Source organism: Zingiber officinale, chromosome 10B (assembly GCF_018446385.1).
Source record: "Zingiber officinale cultivar Zhangliang chromosome 10B, Zo_v1.1, whole genome shotgun sequence".
NCBI classification, from domain to species: domain Eukaryota; kingdom Viridiplantae; phylum Streptophyta; class Magnoliopsida; order Zingiberales; family Zingiberaceae; genus Zingiber; species Zingiber officinale.
In genome coordinates, this window is record NC_056005.1 from 75,491,538 (window position 1) to 75,501,761 (window position 10,224).

Below are 10,224 nucleotides of genomic sequence, written 5' to 3' on the forward strand. Positions count from 1 at the left end.
AAACAATCCATAACATGTGGGAGCTACACTCTACCACAAACAATACATAAGTGCCCAAAGCACCTAACTATCTAGCTAGAGACTGCACAAGATCTCTCTACCACAGACCAATGTGGGTAGCCTAGGGTATAACCACCCAGTAAGCAAATCAAATCCATAGTCAACTCTATCGTCCTCCTAGTGGGTCGGTCACCCACTAATGAGAGAATTAGTTGATAGGTAAAAAAACCAATATTATAATGTAGACATTTAATATTCTACATTTAACATAGGTAGAATCATCATGATGCTACCAACCATACATCTGACATACATGCAAACACCACATATGTATGATCGACATAATCCTCCAATTGGTTCACACCAAAAATACCCACATCATAGGTATAAATCACCGTGATACCTCCAACAATGTATACCGAACTCGTGTGCATATATCATCGTAGGTAAAATCAACAATACCCCTCAAACAATACTCACAAATGAACTATCCATCATAGAACTCCTTCAACTTATAACAATCATATGTACACTTCATAGATATGCATAATCAGCATATTTAATCCAATCTATCACACAAACCCTATGCCATCTTCTAAGTTATCCAATTAGGTACAAACAGTCTAAAATTACAGTACCCATGGAATAGGATACTTCGATCCTCTATCGACTGACCAAATCATCAGTAGTATATGGCTAATCCAATCCTTTCCCACGTCAGGATAAGCTAGATACTCGATGTGCTGAAGATATCCAACTAACCATGAATAACTCAAGATTCAAACATCTAGAAGTAAAGTAGGTCAATCCCCTACTGTTCGGGTCAACAAAACTAATCGGTCATCTACTAACTAATCAAGAATAAATAAAGCCTCTACAAGCATCTAAGGTAAATCGATCATGACTATCCAAGTCAAACAAACGTAGATCAGTCTTCTACTGACCGATCTAACAAAAGTAACCTAATTATCTGCTGATAAAATTAACTAAGATAACATGGTATACTACTGGCTAGGTCAACATAATGATATAGATTCTATCCACTACCCAGCTAATTAAAGCAAAGGCTGGTATGTGCCTCAATCTGCTAACCAACTAGTAATAACAGAAGCTAAATACTACTGGTGTATGATATAATAAATCACCAGAAACTGAAACCCTTAATCTCTATCAAGGTCGACCATCATCAGGGTTTTACCTAATACATAAAATATATGCTATCTCAACTAGACAGGTACTAGTAAAGAGTGCAAATACACGTCATAAACCATAATAGTGAACAGAGCATAACTAACCAAAAAGGTAGGATAACATATACCAACATACCTCCTATAGCTTGGAGATGTCCTGCTGTTGCCAGGTCCCAAAATCCGAAAAGTCACATCGAGAAGACCAAATCACAAAATCCGAAACACAGGAAATAAGACTCGTAAGCCGATCTCTGATACCAAATAAATTGATATCAGATAAATCTCGAAAATCCAGAACACATAGCAAGTATCGTATACCTGCTCTGATACCACTAAATTGTCACGCCCCGGAGGAGTCCCTGTCCGAAGAAATTTCGGCATTTCTCCCCTATACGGCGGATAATCTGAAACTTTCTACATACACAATATACATCAGCCACAGGCGGCTGGAATATATACACACAACCACGCAGTTATATGATACAGCCTACTCGGCTGATACAAAATCAAAACACGGAAAATGACAGAAACCAAATACAAACCCACAACACAAAGACTGCTAGCCGGCTAGGCTTATACAACCAACAACCAATACAAAACATCACATACAGCATCAACACTCCGAACACAAAACCGGAACACACAAAGTCAAATACATACATCTCATATACCAAGATCAAATAACAAAAATGCGGAGATATGGCTTCTGATGTGACGTGGGGACCAGCAGACAGGATGCTCCAAGCGACACCATAAATAACCTGGTACCTGAAAAGATAGTGTCAACGGGGGTGAGTTCAACAACTCAGCGAATACCAATGGACATGAGTAGTAAGATATATCTAACAGCAACAAACATGGAATACAGCTTCCTAATCATATATAGGGAATATGCAAAACTGAAAGGTAACTGAGGAAGCTGTACTCACCAGGAACTCCTATCCAGACAAAAGGGTCGTCAACTGAAAGTGTCAATAATCTTGTATGCAGGTCAAAAGTATGCAAATGCAGCAACCAAATGCAGCAAACACAATCGTAAGAATATAAATACATCAATGTATATGATGCTAATGATGCGTCCTGGTCACCCCTGACGCCAGTCAGTCGTCTCACACACAAATGGCGAGACCGAGTGGGTAGGGCTGTGACAACCGTGCACTCTGTCGTCACTGCTCCTGATGAGTGACCGAGTGGACGGGATGCTGTCAGAGTACTCCTATCCTGTGACCCCAAATCATAAATGGGGGAGCTCAATGCTCTCATCTCCCGGTACACGATGAAGGGGAGGAAATCTCTGCCGGCTACCACACTGAGTCACCTGACCAACGGAGCCAAACAGAGTCCACCATCTGCCAGCTACCACGCTGCTACACTAAATGCCAGCGGAGCCAAACAGAGCGGAACTCAGACCAACGAAGCCAAACAGCAGAACCGCCACACACCTGTCTGATATACCACTAACCCATGAGTGGTGGTGTGTGCAGTACATGTAACTGGCGATGTGCTCAACCATAGTGGAGCCGACAATCGCACAGCATGCAATCATGATGCATGACAATAAGCATAGCAAAACTGATCAACATATCCATATCCATATATATAAAATGAGTACTATAAAATCGACGGTCACATACCAAGATCTAGAGTACACAGGTCAGATAGAATATCAACAACCTATGTCCTGAACATAATAAGTATGGAATATCCTGATCAGCATAGAAAAATCCATATATACATAATATGGGTACCACAGTATCAGTAGGTCAAATCCATGGATCTAGGGTATACAGGTCCTCTATGATAGAACAACCTAGATCCTAAACATATCCCCCTTCCATAGCATATGTACCATCAATATGCACAGATCAAAGAATCAAAGTCTAGGTACACGAATCATATATGATATACAAATAGAGATACACAAGCCAGGTATGGCATAAAAACCTAGGTATCATAAAATCTAGATACACATGCCAGAAATAAAATCCAGTACCTAGTCCTAACCTCAGTAGAGCATGGTATGTCACTTACTCTAGGAACTAAAGTACTCATGGCAATAATCACGATGTATAAACATGGATACCTAGCAAGCAACTAAACAGAACATGCTATGGATATCAAACTAACATACCAAAGACAAACATGATTATTGCTTGTAGCTATAAAATACTATGCATATCCAAATGACAATATCATAAAAGATAAGTCAAGAGGTACCCGCCTTCATACGCATGTCGTATCAACCGTCCTCAACAAGTCCAAGAGATCGCATCCAACTCAAATCCTTCACATCAATTTAATCCAAGAACACATAAACTAAGTCTATAATCCATTAGATTAGACTACACATTTATCAATGCTAACCACTCACCAGAATTGATGGCTCCACCAATGACGTATAGCTGGTATAACTCTCTGCCAGCGTAGATGAAATCACTGTCCCTCCCAAATCTGAGGACTCTACAGTTGCCTCGCGACCGAAACATCCTCCTGTCGATAACAGTGGTCAACACTAAGAGAAATTACTGCCCAACCAAACCATAAACTCTAAATTAGCAATCCCACACCCAATCATCACAATACTGAGATGAGATGCACAAATCACAACTGAAATCCAGCAGTAAAATAATCTCCCTTACCACTTTAACCACTGCTAGGGCACGGTACAACAAAACGGGACCACAGGAACGACTTGAATGCTCTGCTTCTGTCCACGACCCGAAGAAGAAGATCAGTGGTCGGAGAGAACTCCAATTCCAGTGATTGTCCTGAGGAGAGCAGCAACCACGACCGGTAGTGAAGAATCAGAAGGGGAAAATGGGCTTGGTGGTGGCTGTCGGCATCGGAGTGGGGCGTCGGCTGAGGCTAGGGCAGAGGAGCGGCGGCGGCTGTGAACCCAACTAGGGCACGGTCCTCTCCTCCTTTGGCCGTCACCTAGGGCAGAGGTGCGGCGGTGCTCGGGTGGCTCGCGGCTAGGGCACAGGGCAGAAGAGGGGAATACAGCCGTGAAGACAGCTAGAACTCGCGGTGGCCGGCGGCAAAGACCTAGGGCACAGCGGCGGCTTGAGTACCGGTGAGGAAAAGTGGCGCGATCGGGAGAAGAGAGGAAGATGACCGGCGCTGCTCCATGCGTCACCGGCGGCAGTGGCGATCGGCACGCAGATTAGAGGGGAAGGAAGGTAGAGGCTTCCGGTGGTCGGCGCTAGGGCTCACTGGAGAGGCGCCGGGCGAGGTGGCTCGGGTGCGCGAGGGAGAGGCACGCACAAATAAAACAGAGGAATAAAGAAAATAAAAAGAAATAAAAGAAAAGGAAATGTAAATATAAACATTTCCTCGCTTAAAGGGGTAGCCTAAACAGGCTTTCCCGGACCCCGTTTTTATCCCCGTTAACTCAACCGTACGAGCTCCGAAAAATTTCCGAAAAATTTCCAAAAATTCTGAAAAATTCCCTTATTAATATTCGCCTATTTTCGATATTTTACATTCTCCCCCACTAATAAAAATTTGGTCCCCAAATTTCGTTATCTACCATCAGCAAATACTAACAACAAGTAACGAGTATAAATGCTGAACGGTAAATAAAATCACATATCCCAAATAAAAAAAATGGGGTATCGAGCACGGATAGTATCCTCGAGCTCCCAAGTAACCTCCTCGTCCAAATGATACTGTCATCCGACTTTAACCAGTCGAATAGTCTTGTTCCGCAACTGACGCTATTCCCGGTCTAGAATCTGTACCGGAACCTCCTCAAAGGTGACGTCAGGTTGAATAGGAACTGAGATATCTGTCAACAAATCTGTCGAGTCGGATATATACCTCCTCAGCATAGACACATGGAATACGTCGTGAACACCCGACAAGAACGATGGTAGTGTCAGACGATAAGCTACCGCTCCAATCCTCTCCAAGATCTGGAAAGGTCCAATGTATCGCGGAGCTAGCTTACCTCGGGGCCAAATCTCTTTACTCCTTTCGTGGGTGAATATCGCAGAAATACATGATCGCCAATAGAGAACGCTAGGGGTCTGCGTCTCCGTTCAACATAACACTTCTGGCGATCCTGCGCCTCTAACATTCTCCGTCTGATAATACGGACCAACTCTTCGTTCTGCTGAGCTCTATGAGGTCCCAACAACTGGGCCTCCCCAACCTCATCCCAAAGGGTGGGTGTACGATAAAACCTACCATACAACGCTTCAAGCGGTGTCATCCGGATAGCCGAAAGAAAACCGTTGTTGTAGACGAACTCTACCAATGGCAAATGGTCCTCCCAACTGCCCTTAAATCCAATACACAAGACTTCAGCAAACTTTCTAGAGTCTAAATGGTCCGCTCTGACTGTTACTGAAATAGAGCTGCGTGCCCAAGGCCTGTTGCAGACTCTGTCAAAAACGAGACGTGAATCGGGGTCTCTATCCGAAATAATAATCAATGGGACACCACGTGATCTGATGATCTCTCGGCAATGCAGATCTGCCAATCGATCCAGAGAATCAGTCTTCTGGATCGCTAAAAAGTGTGCAGATTTGGTTAATCAATTAACGACTACCCAAATCGTGTCATGCCCTAGTCGTGTCCTCGGCAAACCCACCACAAAGTCCATGGTAATATGTTCCCATTTCCACTCAGGAATAGGAATCTGCTGAATTAAACCGGCAGGTCCCTGGTGCTCATACTTCCCCTGCTGACAAACAAGACATCTAGCTACAAATTCCGCGATGTCTTTCTTCATACCGTTCTGCCAGTAGGAACGCCTCAAACCTCGATGCATGCGGGTCCCGCCTGGGTGGACCACAACTCGATGGCAAGCCAAAGTCCCTCTAGACTTCCGGCTAAGTGCATCGGTAACCATATTAGCTTTCCTCGGGTGATAGCTAATGGTACAAATCGTAATCCTTCAGGAACTCCATCCATCTCCTCTGTCGAAGATTAAGTTCCTTCTGAGTGAACAGATATTTGAGACTCTTATGGTCAGTGAGAATCTCAATTTAATAATATCATACAGGTAATGCCGCCAAATCTTCAGGGCAAAAATAATAGCGGTCAACTCCAGATCATAAACTGAGTATTTCTTCTCATGCTCCTTCAACTATCGAGAAGTATATGAGAATACTCTACCGTGCTGCAACAGAACAGCGCTCAAACCCTGAATAGATGCCCTAAACCCTAAAACACAAGTTAAACCAAAACTCTGTAATCAAACCAATTTCATCTCACAAAATCATAGGATTCCCTGATTGATAATATAGATCGGGTGAGATGAATAAGGCTTAAAAATTAATTTTAAAATTTTAAACTTAAATTAATTTTAAACTTAAAAAAAATTATTTTCAAAATTTTAATTTTAAACTTAAAAATTAATTTCAAAATTTTAATTTTAAACTTAAAAATTAATTTCAAAATTTTAATTTTAAACTTAAAAATTAATTTCAAAATTTTAATTTTAAACTCAAAAATTAATTTCAAAATTTTAATTTTAAACTTAAAAATTAATTTCAAAATTTTAATGTTAAACTCAAAAATTCATTTCAAAATTTTAATTTTAAACTTAAAAATTATTTTCAAAATTTTAATTTTAAACTTAAAAATTATTTTCAAAATTTTAATTTTAAACTCAAAAATTAATTTCAAAATTTTAATTTTAAACTTAAAAATTAATTTCAAAATTTTAATTTTAAACTTAAAAATTATTTTCAAAATTTTAATTTTAAACTTAAAAAATTAATTTCAAAATTTTAATTTTAAACTCAAAAATTATTTTCAAAATTTTAATTTTAAACTTAAAAATTATTTTCAAAATTTTAATTTTAAACTTAAAATTTTAATTTTAAACTTAAAAATTATTTTCAAAATTTTAGTTTTAAACTTAAAAATTATTTTCAAAATTTTAATTTTAAACTTAAAAAATTAATTTCAAAATTTTAATTTTAAACTTAAAATTATTTTCAAAATTTTAATTTTAAACTTAAAAATTATTTTCAAAATTTTAATTTTAAACTTAAAAATTAATTTCAAAATTTTAATTTAAACTTAAAAATTAATTTCAAAATTTTAATTTTAAACTTAAAAATTATTTTCAAAATTTTAATTTTAAACTTAAAAATTATTTTCAAAATTTTAATTTTAAACTTAAAAATTATTTTCAAAATTTTAGTTTTAAACTTAAAAATTAATTTCAAAATTTTAATTTTAAACTTAAAATTATTTTCAAAATTTTAATTTTAAACTTGAAAATTATTTTCAAAATTTTAATTTTAAACTTAAAAATTAATTTCAAAATTTTAATTTTAAACTTAAAAATTATTTTCAAAATTTTAATTTTAAACTTAAAAATTATTTTCAAAATTTTAATTTTAAACTCAAAAATTAATTTCAAAATTTTAATTTTAAACTTAAAAATTAATTTCAAAATTTTAATTTTAAACTTAAAAATTAATTTCAAAATTTTAATTTTAAACTTAAAAAATTATTTTCAAAATTTTAATTTAAAAATTAATTTCAAAATTTTAATTTTAAACTTAAAAATCATTTTCAAAATTTTAATTTTAAACTTAAAAATTCTTTTCAAAATCTTAATTTTAAACTTAAATTAATGCGTGCTCAAAAGACTAACTTTAAATCCTACTTACTGTAGGAAACCAAGTGGATTTTGGACAGTGGTTGCTCCAAACATATGACTGGAGATCACACCATGTTTACTCAACTCACTTACAAAAGCCTAGGAACAGTTGCCTTTGGAAACAACGGCAAACTCAAGGTAATTGGTATAGGTAATATTGAATTAAAATTAGACTTTATAATTACAAATGTCTTACTTGTTAAAAACTTTAAATATAATCTTCTAAGTATAAGTTAATTGTGTGATGCTAGGTATAAGGTCAAGTTTCTATCTACAGAATGCTCAATCAAACATCTAGATAATCCTACCATAAGCCTAAAAGGTTTTAGAAAAGACAACATCTATGTCATCAACTTAACCATTTCTTTCATTAAGTGCTATTTAACACAAAACGAAGAAACTTGGTTATGGCATAGGAGAATGTCTCACACCAACTATAGAAATATAAGTAAACTAAATGGACTTGTAAAAGGCTTACCAAAGTTACCTAACTTAGATTCAACTATATGTAATGCTTGTCAACAAGGAAAACAAACTAAATCAACCCACAAACAAACAAATCAACCACAAACTAACTCAATCTTAGAACTTCTACATTTAGATCTTTTTGACTCCCATGGAGTCAAATCCATTAATGGAAACTTATATTGTTTAGTAATTATAGACGATTACTCTAGGTTTACTTGGGTAAAATTCTTAAAACATAAAGATGAAACTTTTGAAATTCTTATAAATTTTTGCAAACAGATTGAAAACGAAAAAGATATTAAAATTAAAAGAATTAGGAGTGGCAATGGGGGAGAATTTAAAAATCACAACTTTAACAGTTTTTGTCTAGAAAACGGTTACCATCATGAGTTCTCATGCCCTAAAACCCCCCAACAAAATGGAATTGTAGAAAGAAAAAATAGAACCTTACTTGAAGCTTCTAGAACAATGTTAAATGAGTATAACCTACCTAAATACTTTTGGGCAGAAGCCGTTAGTACAACCTGCTATGTACAGAACAGAACAACAATAAATAAAACTCATAACAAAACTTTCTTCGAAATATTTTATAATAAACAACCAAACATAAAATACTTTAAGGTATTTGGGTGCCCAGTTTTTATCTTAAATACAAGAGAACACTTAGGAAAATTCACCTCTAAAATTGAAAATGAAATTTTTGTAGGATATTCCCTAAATAGTAGAGGCTACAGAATTTATAATAAGGTTACCTTAAAAATTGAAGAAACTACTAATGTAAAATTTAAAGAAACTAAACAAGACATAGAACCTACACAACCACCGGAGTTTGTTCTAGAAATCAACCAAACACTAAGTCATGAAGAAGAGGAACAACATCAAGAGAATCAACCTCCTAAAACAATAAGGATAAACCCAAATCATCCAACTGATCAAATAATTGGTGACCCAGACTTAAGAGTTCAAACCAGATCATCTTTTAGAAACCTAAGTCAAATTTCATTAATTTCAAAAATTGAACCTAAAACTGTGGATGAATCCCTACTAGACCCAGATTGGATTATAGCTATGCAAGAATAACTAGCCCAATTTGAGCGTAATGAGGTCTGGGACCTAGTCCCACCACCTAAGAATAAGAAAATAATAGAAACAAAATGGGTATTCAGAAACAAACTAAGTGGGAAATTACTAGAAATAAGGCTAGGCTGGTTGCCAAAGGATTTAGTCAAATTGAAGGACTTGACTATGACGAAACATATGCCCCAGTAGCCAGATTAGAATCCATTAGAATGTTACTAAGTTATGCAGCCCATAAGGGATTTAAACTATACCAAATGGATGTTAAGTCTGTCTTTCTTAATGGACTAATCAAAGAAGAAGTTTATGTAGGTCAGCCTCCTGGTTTTGAAAGCTTAGAACACCCTGATTATGTTTTTAAATTAAAGAAAGCCCTATATGGACTTAAACAAGCACCCAGGGCGTGGTATGAGAGGCTAACATCTTACCTAACATCTAAAGGATTCAAACAAGGTCAAATTGACCCAACCTTGTTTGTTAAATCATTAAATACAAACATATTTATTGCACAAATATACGTGGATGACATAATATTTGGCTCAACAAATTCAGAATTTTTAGAAGAATTTATTAATCTAATGGAAAAAGAATTTGAAATGAGCTTAGTGGGAAAACTAACCTATTTCTTAGGATTACAAATCAAGCAAACAAATGAAGGAAACTATATTTCTCAACATAAATACACCAAAGAATTACTTAAAAAATTCGGAATGGAAAATACAAAAGAAATAAAAACACCGATGGTTGTAAACACAATCTTAGATAGTGACCCAAATGGAAAACCAATTGATTTAAAATATTATAGAAGTGCAATAGGTAGCCTACTGTACTTAACTACAAGCCGACCTGATATTTTATTTGCAGTTA

General features: G+C 36.0%; 1 long non-coding RNA gene across 1 annotated transcript; it reads right to left on the reverse strand.

Annotated features, from left to right (window-relative positions):
• Nucleotides 1–3,413: 3,413 nt before the first annotated feature.
• On the reverse strand, nucleotides 3,414–3,952 carry LOC122030191. Its single transcript, XR_006125339.1, has 3 exons — nucleotides 3,830–3,952; nucleotides 3,562–3,680; nucleotides 3,414–3,474 (listed from the first exon to the last, which is right to left on the reverse strand). It is a non-coding gene; the product is annotated as an uncharacterized LOC122030191 (long non-coding RNA).
• Between the last annotated feature and the right edge of the window lie 6,272 nt (nucleotides 3,953–10,224).